Raw genomic sequence first — 22,780 nt, 5'->3', positions numbered from 1 at the left:
TGGCAGAGTAGTAATAATTACAGGGAAAGATCACCTCTCCGCGGTAATGACTATCACAGAGACAATCAGAGAAACAGACAATATGGGAACCAAAATAATTATTATCAAGGGAGACAGAATAACTTCAGATGCAACGGTCCAGCGCGCAGTTACGATTCAGGGAGAAATTCTCCACCACGTGACCGACAAGAAAGAAACTATGAAATCTACCGACATGACGACAGACGATATGATCGTAACGACAGACCTGAATTGCATCAGAACTGGCGGGATTCAAACAGAGCAGGGCCTTCTCGTCAGAGTGAATTTGTAGAAGTTAGGTCTCCTAATCCCAATAACGGCGCGCGCCAACAAAGAGACAGACAATGACTCGCACAGCAGGCAGCCGCGTGCGCCCACTGGCTCTGAGAAAAATAACATAAGATGCTAGCCTTGAGAAAAATTTTAGCATTCTTTACCGATGTATACAACATGATAATTGCTTTGAAGTTGAAACTCTGTGCACTAGGAAGAGTAAAGGTTTACACCACATTTCACATGTAAAACCGTTTATTGAAAGATAATCTGCTTTTTAACTTTGTCTTTGCCATAAAACGTTTCACTTCACATTACTAGTATGCTTTAGAAACTGTTACCATGCAACAATGTTTGAAGTAAAATATCCAATCAAGAACCTAGGGAACATTTTTTAAACAGAAATTACGAATGCATTGTTATTGTGAAGAGATGACCCAGTGTTATTGTGTGTGTGCATTCTTGCTTGTTAGTTGCATGATTATGTAACAACTATAAGGCTTACATACTTAGAACATTTACCAGTACTGCTAATGAGATTTTAATGCAACATTTTGGTTTACTTGAAAATACATTCTGGATTTAAAGTACTTTATGTGAGATACCAGATGACACAGTGATTAGTTTATGTAAGAGCTACACAATTTTATCACGACGTTACTAATGAGTGACAATTTACAATGTTGCTTTTGCGGTGTTTCTGTTTTATGTCTGCACAGTTTTATGTATTATTCTGGAAAGTAAAACATGTTTTAGTTGTAACTTTTGTGGCATAGCTACAATGAGACAGCCTTTTCTGTAGCACAACAATACATTACATTATAGTACTTTCTTGATTATGGTCAGGTACGTAGTAACTACGATATCTATACGCAAAGATTTTCACTTTCGTTTATGATGAGGTAAGTACATTGACTTCTGCAGAACTTAGCTTTCGGAGGACGATAACTACGACACTTCCACAGAGATTATCTTACAACAAGACGCACAGTTTAGCGCTACAGTAAACGTATTTGAGTGATTAATTTTGTACTTAAAACATTTATTTTTTAAAGATATTTGAAGTACAATGATACAAAGGTTTTCCATGATACATTTCATTCCATTGCTGTAATCTGTAACACTTGAGGATATAATTACATTTATCCTCAGGGGGGTACACGCTTACTTTGTGTACCATGTGTTTGTAAAGCACAAGGAGCCCTAGCTAATATGGTATTTGCTTATACAACTTTACACATCGGTACCATATTTCTCTAACACAGAATTACACAGCTATCTGATCATTTAACAGAGAAAGAAACTTTTTTTACTACGTCAGTGACAGATGTTTAGCAATTACACAGTTGGATAACTTCACACTTATGAAATTGTATTTCGTCTGTATTTTGTGAACTGTTCATATTTTTTTGGAACCATTGTGATACTATGAGAGCTTTGAATGATGTATTTGGTATGGGTTCATGATTTTAAAGTACGTTTGAGGTTGATGACACTATTGAAATGAGAAGAGAATTTTTTTAGGTTTTGACATTATTGCAGTAAGCTACGACGTTTTTGAGATTTGACTGAGCTGTTATGATGTTTTTACGACGACAATGTGTATTATGCTGTTGAGGTATGTTTATGATCAATAAGCTGATGCTATATGAGTTATTTGATTATGCTACATATCTGTTATGATGAAATATTGAAGAAGTGTTGATGAATAAGGTAAGGAATAATGAGTAGTGGTTAGGGACTCTGGTTTGTGAAACAGGTTGTTGGAAACCAAGAATCGTACTTTAAGAGTTATGAAATGTGTGTAAATGCATGAATGTATCACAATGCCGGCGAAAATTTTTTGGACACTTATATTTAAAGGATTTTATTTTCTATACATTTGTAACGCAAATTCTCAACCTGTGAAAATATTTTTATATGAGACTGCCACTGTAGCGGAAACTGCTGTCGTAAATATTTCGTTAAGAAAGGTAAGTGACCTTGATGTAATGCGTTTTTGGCGCCCAGCTGAGAGGTAGTCGTCTGACAAAAGAAAGCCATTAGGTGGAGAAAAAAAGAGGCCATTATCCTTGCCATTGACATTCCTTTAGAGAAAGCATCGCAAATACGACACGCTCATTACTTGGAAAGATACATCTGCACACCTGATTATGACAAGCATCTTTCTACGAGAGTTGAGAGAATTTCTACTAACTTATGAAATGTCACATGACTATTGAATGATATTTTTATGCTTTGCTTTTCATAGTTGCTTATTTCATTTGATATCTGGTTTCCAGTTGTGTTGCAGCATTGGTTTTATAAAATAAAATTAAATGCATTTGCTAATGTGAACACTTTCTGTCAACAGATCTATTAAATAATTATTTTATGATCCACATTCTTCGAAAAAGGAGCTTTTGGAATGGAAAGAACAATAAGAAGGGACTAATAACAGTAACTGCATATATAATTTTCTTTTCAAGTGCTTGGGAATTTCTTTGTAGAAATAGTTGTGGTGCACCACTTTAATTACATAGACATTAAGATGTGATTATACATTTCCCTTATCTGCATTGTTGTCTTTACTGTAATATTTTTCTGCTTGAGCGTTGTCATGTTTAGATATAATTTATTGCTTTTGCTTCTGCTGTTTGCCAGGCATAATGTTACTGAATTTGACTTTGTATTACGCTGTTAAGCCAGTTTTACTACTGATTTATTTTTCTTGTTTGCTGCTCATGGCCTTATATTAGTTGTAATATTGCTGATTGCTTTGCCAATTTGAATTTTTTTGTCATTGTTGTTTGTATTAATTGTTTTATGCTGCAGCATTGCCTCGTCCCTTAGTTTAGCATCTGAGCTCAGTAGTTTTAAGTTAGCTTAAAATGGGGTAGGCTATATAAGAGAACGAGTTGTGATGAATTGGAAGACATGCATTGAGAAGCTATAAGAATATGGTTTGGCCAAACAAAAGGTATTTTGAAAGAGGACTTGAACAAAAAAAAGTAGGGTTTAGAGACAAGTTTAGGTAGGATTTTCTTGGAAATAAAATATGTTAGATAATGGAAAATAAATAATGAGGTAAGAAATATGTGAACATATAAATACAGAAAGCATGCTTGGATAGGATGTTTTGGTGAAAACAAATGTTGAAATAAGACGAAAGATCTATGGAATGAAGTTTTGGGTTGGACTGCAGTACCAAATGTTACACTGAAAACGAACCCTGTCCTTTCCATTGTGTTATCCCCCTATGTGTTTGTGTACTCTTGTATATTTGCGTTTTTCCTGTCTTTATGTGTTTAGCTAATACGATTTATGTTGTAGAATTTTTCTAGTCCAAGGTACATTCCCTATGATGAGGAATACTGTTATCCTCAGACATAATTTGCATTAATAATATGTTATTCACTTTGTAAAGATGTTTAGACATTATTTATTCTGTTTTGTTTTAATGCTCATTTATGAAGTTGATGTTTCAAAAGTTATTCTGATATTTTTTCATAATTCCTGTAACACTGATGTATATGTTTATTTCTATTCTTTTGTAAGGTTTGTGTTACTACAAATGTTATCTGTATTGTTATGTTCTTTAATGATGTATTTTGTACCTTTGTAATTGTATTCTTATGTTATAAAATTGTAATTGACACCAGTTCATCATATTATTAACTTGTAAGTTACATTTCACTGCACACGTTTCTGTTGGTCATAGTATATGGACAATATGTGAGTAGTAGGGACTGTTAGTGTTTACACGTGTGTTAATAATTCAGCAAGGGACTGGATAACAGCATTGCTGGTTCTAAGGACAATTCCAAAAACTTTGTGAGTGCACAAGTGGTGGTTATGGACTTGCTATATTCTCCACAAGACTCTTCGATGGTGATAGTGCACCTGCACAGTCGCAACAGATGGCTGCTGGCATCTCTACAAGGACTACAGTGGGTATGCATCTTTGATGGCCCACCAATACCATTATTTCTACAAGGACGGCAGTGGGTCTGCACCTCTGGTGGCTCACCAATACCACAATCTCTACCAGGACTGCAGTGGGTCTGCACCTCTGATGGCCCACCAATACTGTAATCTCTACCAGGACTACAGTGGGTCTACTCCGTGATGACCTACCTACCAATATTCTTCAACTTCGATTGACTCTGCTGTGGGTTTGCTCTGTTGTGGCCCATTACTTGTCTGCATGTCAAGAGTCAGCACTGTCTTTCCATTGGAAGGACAACACTACTTCTTCAAGACAGCATGGAAATCCACTACTTCTGTGTGCATTTTCTTTTGCTGCTCAGACTTTGAGAAAAACACTGCAATGTTACTTTGATGAATGATCAGGACTGTCTTTGTGGACTGTGAGATAATTTTAGCTTTTGACCAACATTGTATTAATAAGTGTGTGCATTTGATATCTTTCTTACTGTAATTATGAAAAAATTTTTCAAATCTGTATTGGCCAGTGCCCAAAACAATTTGTAAAATTTTTTGTGGGGAGCATGGGGGCTATGTAAGTAGGCTGTTTATGTTTTCTTATTGGCAACATTACGTAGCGCTCTGTGTGAGAATCACTGGCTGTGCTGTGTGCAGTCTGTGGCTAGTTTGCATTGTTGTCTGCCATTGTAGTGTTGGGCAGCGGCAGCTGGATGTGAACAGCGCGTAGCGTTGCGCAGTTGGAGGTGAGCCGCCAGCAGTGGTGGATGTGGGGAGAGAGATGGCGGAGTTTTGAAATTTGTCATGAACTGCTATATATATTATGACTATTAAGATAAATACATTGTTTGTTCTCTATTAATATCTTTCATTTGCTAACTATCCCTATCAGTAGTTAGTGCCTTCCATAGTTTGAATCTTTTATTTAGCTGGCAGTAGTGGTGCTCGCTGTATTGCAGTAGTTCGAGTAACCAAGATTTTTGTGAGGTAAGTGATTTGTGAAACGTATAGGTTAATGTTAGTCAGGGCCATTATTTTGTAGGGATTTTTGAAAGTCAGATTGCGCTGCGCTAAAAAATATTGTATGTCAGTTTAAGCACAGTCACGTATAATTGTTCAAAGGGGACGTTTCAATACACGTTGTCAAGTAATCTAAATGCAACTCGCGATCTTGTAATCACGTTTCGTAGCAACTGTTCTGTCGAATCTAACTCATTTCGGTTTGTCTCTGATTTTCTCACTTTCTCGTTTTTACGCTGTTTTTAATTTCATTTTATACAATCCTGACTGCCCATTTTTGTAAATTCGAGTGGAATTTTATGTAAACGTCAATCGCCTTCAGTGAAATGTCGGAATATTCCAGTGATATCTCACTGGTGGCGACCTAGATTGTATTCTTTTTTATCCTTTTGTTTATTCCTTTTGTTATACAGGTTTATAAGCAGTTCAGTGTCGATTGTGTTTTTAGTGGTCATTTGGATTAGTGTGAATAAATTATTTTTTACCAGATCAACCGATAACATTTAAAAAACAAGAAGTTTCATCCTCGCAAATATTAGTAACGAGTTGTATCAGCCACAAGGTGATGTGTTATGGCCACAATGATGAAATACGGCTGTTAGCCAACGCGCAGACGGTGTGCAATCGCACAGTAATCTTCAGATTCGTGGGGACGCCTTGTTTCACCAGTCCTGGAATGGCAGCGATTAGCAAAATTTACTTCGCCCCTCCACGAGATACCTCTTAGGGAACCTGGTGTGTGACAGGCCCCAGCCAGCACTGGGTACAGTTTCACCATTCTTCTAGACACACGCGTCCCAGCTTCTCACAATATCATCTCAGTACTTATGTTCGTGTACGAACAGTTGGACCGCTCGAAGCCGGTCAAAATATCGCTAATGTGGCCACAGTAATGAGTGTGTCCAAAAGTGTCAGCTCGCAATTAAAAGAAGCTACTGAAGGCGGAAATGCTATGGGGAAGCACACCGGTGGTTCAAATGGCTCTGAGCACTATGGGACTTAACATCTATGGTCATCAGTCACCTAGAACTTAGAACTACTTAAACCTAACTAACCTAAGGACATCACACAACACCCAATCATCACGAGGCAGAGAAAATCCCTGACCCCGCCGGGAATCGAACCCGGGAACCCGGGCGTGGGAAGCGAGAACGCTACCGCACGACCACGAGCTGCGGACGTACACCGGTGGTCACAGACGGCCCACCACACCGGAAGAGGATCGATACATAACCCTAATAGCGAAAAGGAAGACCCGTGTCACTCACAGGCATAACGATGCAGACCTTTCAGTCGCTACCGGTACACGTATTTCTGCCAGAACCATTTCGCGGCGATTAAAGCAAGCTGGTGTGTCTGCTCGGACGCCTGTTCAGTGCATCCCAATTCAAGCACGCCATCGCCGAGAAGGACTTCACTGGTGCAGCGAACACATTGGTTGGAGTGAGAAACAGTGCTCCAGAGTGGTGTTCCCAGGCGAATACCGCTTCACTGTGGCAACTGATTCTGGCCACCAGTTACTGTGGAGAGAAGGGGAACACGTTGCACAGCACAGAAAATTCATGAACGTCATCGGTATGTCCTGGGCGTTATGGTGTGGGCAGGCATTATGCACCATGGCCGAACAGCGCTGCATATCTTTGGGTGAGATACTGTTACGGAACGATGGTACTGCAGGGAGATTATTCTGGATCACATCTGTCTATTTAGGGTGCGGTAAGTGCCGGGTTTCTTTTTATGGATGACAATATCTGCCCACACCGTATCTATGAGGTGTTAGACACACTGGAAAGTGAATATACAAAGCGTATGGAATGGCATACGTACTCTCCAGACCTAAACCATATAGGACATGTGCTTCTCAACGAACATCTCCTCCCTGATCCGTCCAAAAACTGGAAACCACCTTGCGAAAGCAGTGAGACAATATCCGCCCCCCCCCCCTCCAACCCGAAGGACTCCTTAACAGTTAGGTAGCTACCATGAATAACAGGAACAAAACGTCCATTAGTGCCCAAGGTGGGCATATTCATTACTGAGGGTCCAATATCGACCTTTATATCGGGAATCTGACCTGTTCCATCCGTGAACGTCATTGTGTCTGTCATCCTGCTTTCCCATATGGTGAGATCTGTACGTTTTTCCCCGTAAATGTATCAACCCACCTCTTTTACATATGTACTGTGTTAGATTTCATCATTTCCTGTGATTATCTCCGTCCATTAATGTCTCTGTTTCTTAGCAGTTGTCAAGCAGTGTGACATCACTACATTATGTCACGGATATTGTAATAATAACACTTCTGTGTCATCAGAGCAAATATTGTTGAATTATTGTTAGTATCCTCTGTTCCCAAATGGCTGTATTTCTCTCATCGCATGTACTTAAGGGGTATATTTCTTTTATAACTACACACATCACTTGTAAACAGTAGTAATGGACGCAAGTTGGTGGTTTTAAGAATTTGAGGAGCAAAGGTAAAAAAATCTGATAAATAAGATATTTCAAATCCATCGATTGTGATATTCTTATTCAGATAGATCATTGTTTTCAAATATTTCTAGAGTAACGACATATTTTTATAATCGTAAATTTCGTTCAAAATTTTATGTTAAAAAATACTTCAATGTGCATGGGACGCTATCGTTCCATGGGACACTTTTCAGACTTCCGTCTCTATTCAGCTCTGTAACAGAAGCTCAACATCTTGTCTTTTTCAGTTTTGACAATGGCATGCTGTTTTTACGTGCTGCGGTCTCCTTCTGAAATTACTAAAACATATGCCAGAAAATAAAATTTTTCTAAGTGTAAGGAATATTCCAATGTACAGTATGGTCATGTAACCAGGAACATATTCGACCGTAATTTAAAAGAGTTGCAGTAGAGAAAATTCTGTCAGTACTATATTTAATAGTCTATTTACTACATGATTACTCTACTACACACCAATAATCTATAAGAGAAATCAAATTAGGTGGAAGTGCTATCAAAAACCAGTTACGCAGAGAACTGGAAGGCAGTATGCTGCTTGATATTTTACTTTAGTATATAAACTTATTTCGGCTTTATTCCTTCATCACTACGTGTCCTGATGTTGTAGATGGATATATGTCCATTATTGCTGTTTGTAGATGTCCGACGTATTTTTTTTCAGCGAGGTATTAAAGTTGTTCGATAATTTTCTGTTGCACGTGTATTATAATACACCTTTTTTATCTGGCAGTTGTAGAGATTGAAGTCTGACAGTTGTTTACTCAAAGACAACAAGTAGGGGGGAGAAATAGAGGAGAGAGCGTCACGGACACGGTACAGGATTTGGGGTGGACGTCATTAAAATAAAGGCGTTTCTTGTTGCGAGGGGAGCTTCTCACGGAATTTCAATCACCAGCTTTCTCCTCTGAATGCGAAAATATTTTGTTGACGCCGACCTACATAGGGAGAAATGATCAACACAATAAAATAAGGGAAATAAGAGCTCCCACGGAAGGATACAGGTGCTCGTTTTTTCCTCGAGCTGTTCGAGAGTGGAATAATAGTGAGCTGTTGTGTAGGTGGTTCGATGAACCCTCTGCCAGGCACTGAAGTGTGATTTGCAGAGTATCCAATAGATGTAGAAGTAGATACATATTTTAACTTTTGTTGTGAGATGGATAAATTCTTTATTAGGGGAAACGTAATATCAATGAAACAAATGATAGCGGCGCCAACAACAACGCGTGTTCCACCACAGGACATCTGTGAAAATGAAATTAGTGTTGAAGTTGAACAATCGACGAGCAAGTCGAAAAACTCAAGAAGTGTGAAATACGAATTTTTCAGTGAATTTTAGATTAAATATGGATTCATATCAAGTATATACGATCACGTCATCCCACGCCCCCACCCCCCACCCCCTTGCATTATTTGTAACCAAATTCCTTCGAATAATTCTGTGCAACCATCCCTACTCTGCAGATACTTGGTAATCAATCACGGCAAATATAAACACGAGTCACTCGAATGTTTCGGGAGCAAAGCAGAAAATTTAGATAAAAGTTTATTGAGCGGTTTTGTTCCCTGTCATTCTAGTAAAGCCAACCAGTACCCTTTATAGCTGGTAGGAGACACTTTACGAGTTCCTTATCAGACACGATTTCTTCAGTCTCCCCCAACCTGAATATTCGGTGTCTTTTGCTCTCCAGGGCTTCTCACTAGAAGATTAGACGTGGCGTGGTTTCATACCCCTCAGCATACAGTATCTTATGGATTTCATCCTCTACACCCATCGTGTGTAGGTGTTTCTTAAAGTTCCCATAGCCAGTCATGAGTTCTTCCGTGAGTTTAATCTGTTTCCTGTTCAAGTTCACGATTACAGATCTTCTCTTGAAACATGGCTATGGCAGCATTAGCTCCCCACGATTTCGTTTTTGGATTGTAGTCCAATATTCTTCGTGCTGCCTCTTGATCGAACAATGTAGTTTTGATTTCACCATCGCCTCAGAGAGATTGTGGTCCAATGAAAGGAGTCGCCGCGCCTGTCCTGGCCAGTCTTTCAACTTGTTCACTACCATTAATTCCTGAGTAATTAGGGATCCACAGCAGATTTACCCTGTTGCTTTGCCCTAGTCTTCCAAGGGCCTCATGGCCTTCGGCAACGATCCTTGAGTTCTTTGCGGGGGCCTATAAAGATTACAGATCTGCTTGACTGAACAAATGTGGATGCTATGATCCTTATAGCGCCTATGAAAATTCTGCGCACACTCTGATAGTACACATTTCAGCCTGGAATACCGTGGCCAGCTTCCCTAGAGAGGCTGTTCTCTCTCTGGTGTAGGCTGTACCCCGTGTACTCTGGCCCCAGAGCCTTCGTCTGTGTTCGACGTGTCAGTAAACCAGACTATGTCTCCACAATGGCGTCGCGGTTCATTCTTCCACTACTTCCTTCTTTCAATTGTTACAATCAACGAATTGTTGAATCAGCTGGAAGTTACTGTATGGTCCCCGGCATTCCCCCGACCGTTCTTGTGTTTACCACGCTCACTATAGTGGGGTGAGATTCTTGACATCCTAAAGGAACCCAGTTATTTCGGGTTTTTAACCTGTATGCCACTGCCGCTGCCATCTCTGGTGCAAGGAGACATGTCCAGCATGGTCTCCATACCAGCAATAGCTGTGCCGCTTATTCCGCCTGTTATGGTTAAGCAGGCCAGTCTCTGCACACAGCCAAGATCCTCAGCAGCCACCTTCTGTTCTGCTTTGTTCCATCATACTGTAGCCCCATGAATTATCACAGGCCTTATTACACTGGTGTATATCCAATACGTAATCCTGCGGTTTAGACACCAATTTTTATCACAGGCCCTTCTAGTGCTCGTAAGAATACTTTATTCCTTGCCTTCTTTATATGAGAAGACCATGAAAGTTTCACATCCAGAGTTATCTCTAAATACCTCACTACAGCCTCTATTGAAGAATTTCAGCGAGGAGCTTGACACTCCAGCAAGTGTGCTGAATTTAATTACTCATAAACAGTACAGTTTTCTGCACCAGATTTCCACAATGTATAGTGGACATTGTGTCACTGATCTAACAGTAGCAGCAAAGTTGCCAATTATTACTATGGCTAAAACGACTGCACATGCTGCTCAAAAGTAGCCTCTAATATTTAACCTTCTGCTACATGACCTACTTTAAGTAAACAATTTCAGTGAAAAAGGTATCTGGGGATAGTGTCCGATACACAAAATATTATGTAACAGGTTGAGCATACAAATTCTGATTTATTCCATATTTCAGGTTTGCTGCCATATAGCAAAAAACCTTAAATATTGATTCATTATTAATTATTCATTTACACATGCACTGAAGCATAATCTGTGGTGTCATTAAGCAATATTTTACATACCTTAAAAATCCAACTATATGTGCTCTAAGTGGCAGGCATGATAGTCTTTCAGCTCCTTCCACGTGTGTTTACACATATTCGACCTTCGGCAAAGATTATCGACTTTGAACTGTTTCTGGCAACATAATGACGCTAAACAAGTCTAGAATGGTGCATCCCGACTGCGTGTGTTGCCAGACGGCGGCATCATGCATATACCAGTGGTTTCCTTAACATACACGTAAATTTAGGGTTTTTTGCGAAACGGCAACACCATGCAATAGATGGTTGACTCTTCAATGCGTTCATTCACCACTATATACCATAGTAGTGGGACGAGATACACCCTCCCCATTGTTAACACCCTCTGGTGGTGTTGATCTCTATTTTTTCATTCGTCATGATGGGTTCTACCTTTCTTCTATTTAACATGCTCTTAAGCCACTTGCATGTGGTGGTCTCAGTGTCACTTTCTTCTGCGCGGATTCGAAGGTCGTATTGCTAAAAGTCCACTCGATATACAAGAAGATGCAGTTAGCTATTTCCTGAAAATGTAGAACGTTTTCCACCTTCCCAACAAGTCAGTGAAGTGCTGTTTCACATTATTTACTCAGTTGATGCTTGTGTTGGTTTACATTTAAAGGAACTCTAGATAACCTCTTCTCCCTGACATGCACATTAACCAGTTTTTCTAATATCTTTAGGAGAAAGGAGGACAGACTGGTTCGTTTCGTATCCTTGGCCTTGGTATGACTACTTTTCCTCGGCATCGGAATGCAATCAACCTTCACTGTCCTCCAAGTAATAGCGATGATTTCTGCTGCTAGGCTAAGCCTAATAGTCTACATAGGAATCTAATTAAATCCTTTCCTGCTTGTTGCAATAGAGATGAAAAGATACGATCTGGACATGGGTACTTGAACGTTCCCAGCACACAATGGATTTTTTTGTAATTAGCACGTTCTGTGGAAGATTCCCAGCTTTCTTTTTGATTACTTTTAAACCAGTGCCTCTTGGAGACTGATTCCTGGTCTGTGTTATCTGCCACAGTACACTGAGGGAGCTGAGTCTTGAGGAGCACATCCAGCGCCTCACTCACTGACCTGACCTCTTATACTCACCATCCTTCTTGCTTAGAGTGCCTCCTGGGTTAGTTGGCATTCTACTGAGGTCTTTATGAAGTCTAGCATAAGTAATTGTACCTACCACTTACTCACAGAACACCTTCCAGAAATATAACTCCGATTGCTTGATCGCAAGGTTGTATTTTACAAGCCCCCCCCCCCCCCCCGGTGTTTTTCTCATTGTCCTTTCTTCCTTCCAAGGCTAAACAGCCTTTTTGCCTGCTTCCTTTGCACAAATGGTTCAAATGGCTCTGAGCACTATGGGACTTAACATCTGAGGTCATCAGTCCCCTAGAACTTAGAACTACTTAAACCTAACTAACCTAAGGACGTGACACACATCCATGCCCGAGGCAGGATTCGAACCTGCGACCGTAGCGGTCGCGCGGTTCCAGACTGAAGCGCCTTTAACCGCTTGGCCACACCGGCCGGCTCCTTTGCACATCCAGACTGTTGTTCCATCCAGGGACATTTCTATTTATGCACTTCTTGGTGAGTAAGTTTTTTAAATATGAGGTAGCAGTGACAGACGTCACTGCATCTGCCATTTCCTCAAACTGTCCTGAGTTCCTTATCAGAGTTCTGAATTAAGTTAAGCGTGAGGTTAGATCTTTTCTATGTGAGTCCCAGTCTGTTTTTCTAGGATACCCTTAGGCCATGGTCTGTTAAACACTCATTTCAGTCTCAAACTTAGTATACATTTGGTCAGATAAGGATAGCTCCATCGCCACATGCCATTGTTTGTCATAGTTATCCATTAGAATTGACACAAAAGTTATGTCAATTACTTTTTGCCTTCTTCTGTTCCCAAAGGTAACTTCCCTACCACTATTCAAGAGTCGAATATTATTTTCTAGTAGAAATTTGAGTAGGTGCTCGCCCCTACTGTCGGTGTCGCTGCTTCGCCACACTAGGTTGTAAAAAGAGATCTACGGATGAATAAAGCTACTACTGCTACTACCGCTACTATTACTACCAGGCACTAGCATCATAACCAATCAGCAGTTGTTCATCCCCTGTGAGCAGATATCTGCTGCCCTCTTCACTTCCTGGTAAGGAGGAGTACTGCCGCCGTGACAAAGGTAAGCTGAGGCCAAAACAATTTCCCTCGTGCTCCCGTCTTCGCGTTATTTCATCCTAATGCTCAAGTCCCTGGAAGAGAGGTCAGCCATCAGCTAAATGAAATTACATTCTTGACATAAATACATATACTGGGGTTCTTTAGATTTATAGTATTAATAAACTTAAATTCAGCTCCTCCGAGGCCCAAAATGCCTCCTTTATGTAGATACAGTTGGATAACCGTCATCCTGAAAGCCGAATCTGCGGTGCTATAGAACCGTTTTCCTATTTCCTGCCTTAGCTTTTTCGGAACTCGTTTATACTGAGAAGTGGAATGTTATACTCTTCCCTTGTTCCATGTCTTAGGGGTAGAAGGGGCTTGAGTCTCATCAGATCCCTCCGTTTTTGTTTTATTTCCGGTTTCCTCCATTTTGGTCCAACGAGCATTGGGGGTCTATTCGGTCGACATCACGAAATCCTCCCTGTACAAGCCTAATTATTGAGGGAGATTGCCCGGTATCCCTGAGCTTCCGTTAATGACACATCCCCGTGTGCCACACACCCTTTGCCAAGGATCGCATCACGCCCTTGTTGGGTATCTGAGGAATTCGGGAAGGGCTGTGGGCACTCTTCGTCTGGTTCATCCGCTGAGGCCTGTCCCGCATGCGAGATACTGCCAGTAGCTATGCTATCGCTGGTACAGCCCTGATCTTCTTGCAAAAATGGAAGCCTCTCTGCCAGTATGGTCAGTGCTTCTACAAGGCGTTGTTCCCCACAAGGGAACTTTACACACGATCAATACAGACTGGAAAATAATATTTGATTTGGATAAGAATATGCCAAATTCTTATAGGAAATAAGTAATATAGTAATTTATTTATCTGTTGAAGGTATTGCGTATCAAGAAGTGATGAGAATGTAATTGTGAGTTATTTATCTTAACACAGTTAATGATAACATCGTTGTCTATGTCTTGAAGGCCGCGTAATACTAAGGCGGTGCAGTTCCAAAACTTGCTCAAAGTAATACTAAGGAGAGTATCCTTTTTTCGTTTAATTTTGCTGTTAGCCGAGACATTACTGGACAAGACGGAATCTCTCCCACAACATTATCTATGTGATCGTTTTAATTTTAAGGTACTCAAAAGTGAAATCTCTAAGTATTTAACTCGCATTTGGGAGGACGACGGTTCAATCCCGTCTCCGGCCATCCTGATTTAGGTTTTCCGTGATTTCCCTAAATCGCTTCAGGCAAATGCCGGGATGGTTCCTTTGAAAGGGCACGGCTGACTTCCTTCCCCATCCTTCCCTAATCCGAGCTTGCGCTCCGTCTCTAATGACCTCGTTGTCGACGGGACGTTAAACGCTAATCTCCTCCTCCTCCTCTAAGTGTTTAGTTGAGTTTACAGCCGTTACATTTGTGAGATTTATCGTGTAACTGAAATTTAGCGGATACTTTTTAGTGCTCACGTGGATGACTTCACACATTTGATAATAGAGTTAATCGCCACTTTTTGCACCACACAGATATCTTGTCTAAACCATTTTGCAATTCGTTTCAATAATTTGATAACTGTACTTGACGGTAAATCACAGCATTATCTGCAAACAATCTAAGGGAGCTGTTGAGATTGTCTCATAAATCGTTTACTGCAAATCAGGAGCAACAGAGGGCCTATAGCACTTCCTTGGAGAACGGCAAATGTTACTTCTGTATTATTGTATGATCTTCTCTCAGCCGTTAGGAATTGAGACCTTTCTTACAGGAAATCACGAGTCCAGTCAGCAGACTGAGGCGATAATCCATAGGCACGCAATCAAATTAGCAGTCGCTTGCGAGGAACGGTGTCAAAAACCTTCTGGAAATCTGAAGATATGGAATCTATTTGACGTCGCCTGTGGCTACCACTAATTACTTCGTGATAATAAGAAGCTAGTTGTGTTTTGCAAGTACTATATTTTCTGAATTCGTGTCGGTTACTTATCAGTAAATCGTTTTGTTTTAGGTGTTCATAATTTTCGAGCACAGTATATGTTCCAAAATGCTACTGCAAATCGACGTTTGCCATATGCGTCTGTAATTCAGCGGATTTATCGTATTTCGTTTCTCGGGTATCGGCGTGATTTGTGCAACATTCAAGTCTTTGGGCACGAGTCTTTCTACGCGTGTTCCTATGTACGTTATACTTCAGGTACATCACTCTCCCTCGTGTACAGCTGGACGTAACGTTTCATGTACTACTTGTTGTCGAATTCGTGTGATCTCCGCACATAATTACCGCTGAGCGTCCTCCAAGTATGACATTGACATAATTACGTGTGAAGTGCTTAACGTTGTTGACAAGACTACAGTGTCCTTTTAAAAGGAACGATTGTGTATTGACGGACACCGTAGCAGGTGTTGTCGGCCAGCAGTGCACAACGTCAGAGTTTGTAACCTCGTCTCACGGTACGGAGAGCTGTTTCCGCGAACACGCGGTGTGTAGTGGGCGTGTGGAGCGAGTGCGCGACGGCAGGGCGTAAGTGCAGCTGACACGCCGGGGGCGCTCATTGTTCCAGCAGAGCGGAGCAGCGAGAGCTGCTGCCCCCGCCGTGTAGGCAGCCCGCCGGCCGTGTTAAGGCGGCGAGAATCGATATCCAATTACGGGGCCGCCTCCGCGACAGGAAGCGCGTCCGATTTCCGGCGCAACGCGGTACTCCGGCAACGCCTCCAGGCTGTGGGGCTGGAGGTCTGAGTCCGGACGCCGGCGGCTGGAGGCCTGAGGCTCCAGGCGGCTGCCCTTCTGGAAGGCGCGCGCCGTAATCTCCGGCCGGCTCTTGGCCCGCCACTAGGAAATTGTGCCCCGGACTGTAGCGTTAAAGGACCGAGCGCACCAGCGCGCACACGCGTCCACAGCGTGCGCCCTCTGTTGTCTTACACACCGGCGGTTAAGGAGTGCTGAGGCGAGTTCCGCTTGCACGAGAGAACACCTCTCGTCCAAAACACTATATTCCATTATCCTCGTTTTGCTTTTGTTGATGTTCATCTTATATTCTCCTTTAAAGACACTGCTCTTCCATGTCCTTTGCTGTCTCTGACAGAATTAAAATGTCATCGGCGAACCTCAAAGTTTTTATTTCTTCTCCATGTATTTTAATACCTACTCCGAACTTTTCTTTTGTTTCCTTTACTACTGGCTCAATATACAGATTGAATAGCATCGGGGAGAGACTACAACCCTGTCTCACTCCCTTCCCAACCACTGCGTCCCTTTCATGTCCCTCGACTCTTGTAACTGCCAAATTGTAAATAGCCGTTCGCTCGCTGTGTTTTACCCCTGCCACCTTCAGAATTTGAAAGAGAGTATTCCAGTCAACATTGTCAAAACATATTGAAGTTATGAATTACATAATAAAATCAGTTTTATAAGGCTGTGAAGTCTGAATAATTTTAAGAAAACATAATGCAGTTCTTACGACAATGTTCTACATCCATTCTCTAAACTGGCTATTTTTGTAGTGTAGTCCAGTGTTAATGTACTTTGAAGTGTATAAAATCTGCTTTTATGTTACAAAGAGAAACAAAACAAACGATTAAACCATTTACTAGAGATTTGAAGTACAGAAGGAAGACGGCGGTGTCTTTGTTTTACAATATTACCTATCACAGTGTGGACATCAATCGTTTCTTCTCGACGGACTGTCATCATCGTGAGCCCATTCATACGTGATCATATTCCTTAGGTATGTCTCGATTCTCTTAAGGTCGAAGAAACTGCGCTCATTCCTGTCCGTTGCCACTGGTGTAGATACGAAGAGCTACAGAAACCGAAACACATTAGGACAGATCCGACGATCGCAGACAGACGAAGCTTCCATTGCCTTTTGAGGCAACTGGTCCAGTCGCCACAGACGTTGATGAAAGAGTTGCAACTCAGCCACTGTCGTTGTTAAATACACGGCTAATTGATCTGAAGCATAGAATGAATGGAGTTTCATAATGCCATCAATGATACCTAGGTCTTTAAGTTTTCGTGGTAAAAGATAATTGAAGCTGTTAAAACGTCCACAATGTGTCAAGAAACGATCCCGCAGTGAACTAATGAAGGCATCTAGAAAGTATACGAAAACAGGCAGTTTGAAGTGATAGTCAACATCATCACCGGTACCCTTGTTTGGTAGAAATGCTTGGTTCTTGTTTTCAGTCCCACTGACCGAAAATAACTCCTCGGCTTCTAGAAAAAGCTGGCTGAAAGTGTTATCAAAATTTTCTCTCATTGCGAGCAGTTCCGTTTTGAGATCCTTGGCAATGTTAATTAACTTTGCGAAATCTATATTTTGGCGCCGAATTTGACGACGGATGGACTCACCCAGAGTGAACACTCCACAAAATATAACCGAGCAGACGACAAAATCTTCCTGGCACCATGGGATGCGATCTTGTCGAATTCCTGAATCCTCCCCAGACCAGAAACAACCCAACCATACATTCATTCCCTTGAAGTCTTGCTACTGCGAAGACACTTAATCCATCTAGTGGATATGGTACGTTTCAAATTCCTGACTCCAATCATTCGTTAATGATTCGAGGACATCATTTAATGTTTGTCTACTCTTCGGTGGCCCAAAGAAATTACGTACCATTTTCAGTGTTCCTAAGAAGTGGAATGTTCCATGTGTCTGTAACTATCACACTGTAATTATGAGCTGCACAGTGAGAATTTACAGCTGAAGGACAGCCATGTTGAATGCGCCTCAAGGGTTTTTCCCGGCATGGATGGAGCTCCGGCTTTGACCGGTCAGCGTAAGACTAAATTTTACCAGGTTTTCAATAACAGATCCTCTACAAGCAGCAGCAAACACGGAAATAAATTTGCAGGAAATGTTCCTGAATCTTGAGATCCGCTGAAATATAACGGGCACAATGAGAGAGTTGCACCATACCAGCAAAATCAAAAGTTTCATCCGCGAGAACCGTGAAACCTTTGGCATTGTTAATGCGCTGAACAATCCTTCCCAGGAATTGGTTACTGATGCATGTGATAACATGACTTTGGATTGGGGCACTGATGTACTTGTCTTGTTCATAATCCTGTGAACAAAATTGTCGCCATCGGTTACAGCAACCTTATGGTAAGCGTTGGTCACATGAATATTGAAATATTCGAGAACATTCTTCCATTTAGAAAACTTGTAGATTACCATGGCTCCAACGTTTTGATGACTACCTTTACCCGTACTTGTCTTAGCGAAAAACGCACAGTACTTATAGAAGGCATCATCCTCTTTGGGAGAGTATACCAACCAAAATGTTTCACCATCCAATTTAGGTTGAACTATCAGTGTTGGCAACTTTGCAAAGTGAAGGGAAATTTGTGAGTTGCGTCGGGCACAAAAGAGTTTCGGCAATCTTGTAGCTTCATGTGGTTAGAAACTTTGTCATTATTTGGTAGCAAACAATCACTTGCGTCATACTTACAGCCTCGAGGTGGATTGTCAGAGCTTGATATGTCAATGAAAGACATTGGGTTTGCTTCAGCCCGACGATGGTGATTCTGAATTAGCAATAATGCTTCTATTGTCTGAAAACAGCAGCGGTGGCAACAGTAGCGACTCATCCATTTTGCCGCCCCGAGAGAACAGAGTTTCAGAAGACACTATATCATGGTGTTTTGGAGAGGTAGTTCAAAGTGGTTCCACTCTTTGTTTTGCGATACATAGTCTTAGCTCTCAAAATAAAAATTTGATTATACTGGCTTCAATGTCCCTCGTTTTCGCAACTCTATCGCACCAACAGTTTAACAACTGGTAACACAGAGAATCATGTGCGAAACAAACTAGAACATTTCCTGATAAGCACATGCTCCGACAATGTGTCCACCACGTCTATAATGCACATTCATTTATTCTACATACTCTATAATGGACGTTCATTTACGGGAAATGTAATACGGTGAGACTGAGCTCGTAAACTTTGTGTTTAATTCACCATTGACGTTAAATTTATATGTGTTACTAGGAAAACGGTAATGGAGTATTTTGTTTAAATAAATAAGGTTTAACGCTTTAAAAATTCTATTTACCGTTAACCACACCACGACAGTTACCGGCGATTCTCTTCTGTACGGAGATTTGTTTGGAAACAGTGTATCGTTGGCATATTGTAGCAACATACAACCCGCTTCTTCACACACTGAAGCAAAGATGTTGTTAATCCTTGTTTTCTACCCATAGTTTTACCATATTGTGTGCATTTGTATAAGAAAAACATGTCTATAATTTCACATTTCGGTGGGGGGCAGGAGGGGGCGGGGGGAGCTTAAGCCTGGAAGTGCCGCCTTAAATATGCCACTGCTCACACACTTACATACGTCTGGAGATGAGTGAGTGTGATCGAAACTACTCATATTTGAAAAAAGAAAGGGTTGAGTGACACAAATAAAGGATATGTAATTTATAAACATCAACACAGCTGCCGAATTCCCTCGCGACGAATACGTTGGCTATAGTGAACTTCTTGTTTGTTTCTGGGTATCTATCTGCTGTCGTGGTACCCGCACTATAGTTATGTAGCAGCCGCTTGAGGACCCAAAATAACAACGCCCCTTCTGTTGATGTAGTGAAGCATTGTGCGATAATTCGTCTTCTGCGTTTGAAGCGAAACAATGTTGCAGTAATCCATATGAGTTAGTAGAAGCGTTTGAGAATGCACCATGATATGACACTGTTGTAACCGCACCGACTTAGAACGACAGACGAAATTCGTCAGGCGGTATAGCCGCAGCCAATTCCGATCACCAGTTCAAGAAATCTACAACGTCCAGATATAAAATAATGACAAACAAACGTAGTTAAAGCAATATTATAAAATGGTGTGCATACATACCTGATCACACTACTCGTAAAACAAAATACCAACTCTCTCTCTCTCTCTCTCTCTCTCTCTCTCTCTCTCACACACACACACACACACACACAAACACAAACACACGCGCGCGTGCGTGCTGTCAACAACATACAACAGTTGGCAACAATATCCAAAACATGAAGTGAATTAAATGATTAAATGATTCCGACTGCTGTACAAATGAAATTTCGATCGACAGTAAGCAGAAGAATAGCTCTAAAACATGGAACAGAAGACAAACAGAGCAGCATCTGCGAAATTTGTTAGTAAAAAGTCAAACTATTACTGTATAATTAAAAATGAGAAAGTGGCAGAACTCATAATTTACGACGTCAAATATGTAAAATAAAACAGTATATACACAAATATGTGTACTTTAAGGTCACTGAAGATACCTCCAAAATAATATAGGTGGAACGCGTACATCATGAAAAATTTGTTTTACTTAGTTTGAATTAGACTGATTCAAGGTGATAAATATCAACATACGCTTCGAGTTTGACCAAACAAGATGAATGTGGAAAAGGGGAAATACGTCGTGCGGCAGTTTTTCAACATCTTGCACAACATTTTAACACGATAAAGATTGCCGCCCTCTGAGTTCCGTGAGTGTTCACAGCCATTCAAAAAGTCTGGCATACGTAGAGAACAAACTGATAACATATGGATTCATCACCGTCGCGAAGGCGAAGACCAATGAGTCACTGGGCAGGATGGTGATAAGTAGAATAAATTTCTTTTATTTCCGTCTATGATCGCAAAATTGTTTAGTCCTTAGACTACCTTCAGAGCTGTTTGAAAACAGATCTGAAAATGTTCATCACTGACCGAAAACGGTTGTCTAAGGACCAAACAATTTTGTGATCATAGCTGAAAACAAATTTATTCTACACTGTCTGGACCACTGTTCTATTCGCGACTATGTCTCAACTTGTGTTAATAAGGGCATGTTGGAAATGCCTTGCAATGGTATGGTGCTAACACTTTATGCTTTTAAGGGCCAAACCGTCACGGAAGCAAACTATCGAAACGGCCAAATGAGGATGATATTGCAAGCTATCAAGATGAAGCGTCGAGCGTAACTGGCAAAAAGGAACTGTAGTAAGTTTTTTCTCTTTCCTCGCTTCAAGTAACAATTGGTTTGCAGGAATTTCCAGAATGGCGAGGAGGTGATTTTCGGGGAAGAACATCTTCTCGACGTATTTATGTATTCCCTCCATAAACCACGGACCTGGCCGTTGGTGGGGTCGCTTGGTGCTTGAGCAATACAGGTAGCTGTACTGTAGGTGTAGCCACAACGGAGGGGTGTCTGTTGAGAGACCACACAAACGTCTGGTTCCTGAAGAGGGGCAACAGCCTTTCCAGTAGTTGCACGGGCAACAGTCTGGAAGATTGACTGAGCTAGCCTCGCAACATCAACCAAAACGGCCCTGCTGTTGTGCTATTGTGAACGGCTGAAACCAAGGGAAAACTACTGCCGTAATATTTCCCCAAGGTATGCAGGTCTACTATATGGTTAAATAATGGTGGCTCTTCTTGAGCAAAATATTTCGGGGGTAAAATAGTTAGTTCCCCATTCGGATCTCAGGGCGAGGATTACTCAGGAGGATGTCGTCATCAGCGGAAACGAAACTGGCTTTCTACGGATCGGCACGAGAAATGTTGGATGCTTTAATCGAGCAGATAACTTAGAAAATTTAAGAAGTTAAATGGATAGGTTAAAGTTACGTACAGTGGGAATTAGGTAAGTTCGGTGGCAGGAGGAAAAGAACTTGTGATGAGATGAATACAGGTTTTATAAATACAGAATCACATAGGGGTAATGCAGAAATTGGTTTAATAATGAATAAGAAAATAGGAATACAGGTAGGCTACCGTGAACAACACAGGGAGCGCATTATCATAGCCAATACAGACACAAAGCCAACACAAAAGACGGTAGTACAAGTTTACACTGAGATGCCAAAAAGTCATGGGATAGCGATACGCATATATACAGATGCCGGTAGCATGGCATACACGTAGTATAAAAGGGCAGTGAATTAGCGGAGGTGTCATTTGTACTCAGGTGATTCATGTGAAATGGATTATGGCCGCACGATGGGAATAACAGACTTTGAGAGCGGAATGCCACTTGGAGCTACATGCATAGGACATTCCATTTCAGAAATCGTTAGCGAATTCAACATCCTGAGATCCACAGTGTCCAGAGTGTGCTGATAATACCAGATTTCAGGCGTTACCTCTCACCTAGGACAACGCAAGGGCCGACGGCCTTCAGTTAACGACCGAGAGCAGTAAAGTTTGCGTAGAGTTGTCAGTGCTAGCAGACAAGCAACATTGCGTGAAATAATCAATGTGGGACGTACAACGAAAGTATCCGTTAGGACGGTGCTGCCAAATTTGGCGTTAATGGACTACAGCAGCAGAAGAACGAGATGATGCCTTAGCCACCAGCATGATATCACCTGGAGCTCCAGTTCTGGGACTGTGAACACATCGATTGGACACTATGCGACTGAAAAACCGTTGCCTGGTCAGATGAGTCCCAATTTCAGTTGGTAAGAGCTGATGGTAGGGTTCGAGTATGTTTAGATCCTACGAACCC

The sequence above is a fragment of the Schistocerca piceifrons genome, chromosome 6, assembly GCF_021461385.2.
Source record: "Schistocerca piceifrons isolate TAMUIC-IGC-003096 chromosome 6, iqSchPice1.1, whole genome shotgun sequence".
In the NCBI taxonomy this organism is placed as follows: Eukaryota; Metazoa; Arthropoda; class Insecta; order Orthoptera; family Acrididae; genus Schistocerca; species Schistocerca piceifrons.
Note: the sequence above shows the minus strand (reverse complement) of the source record.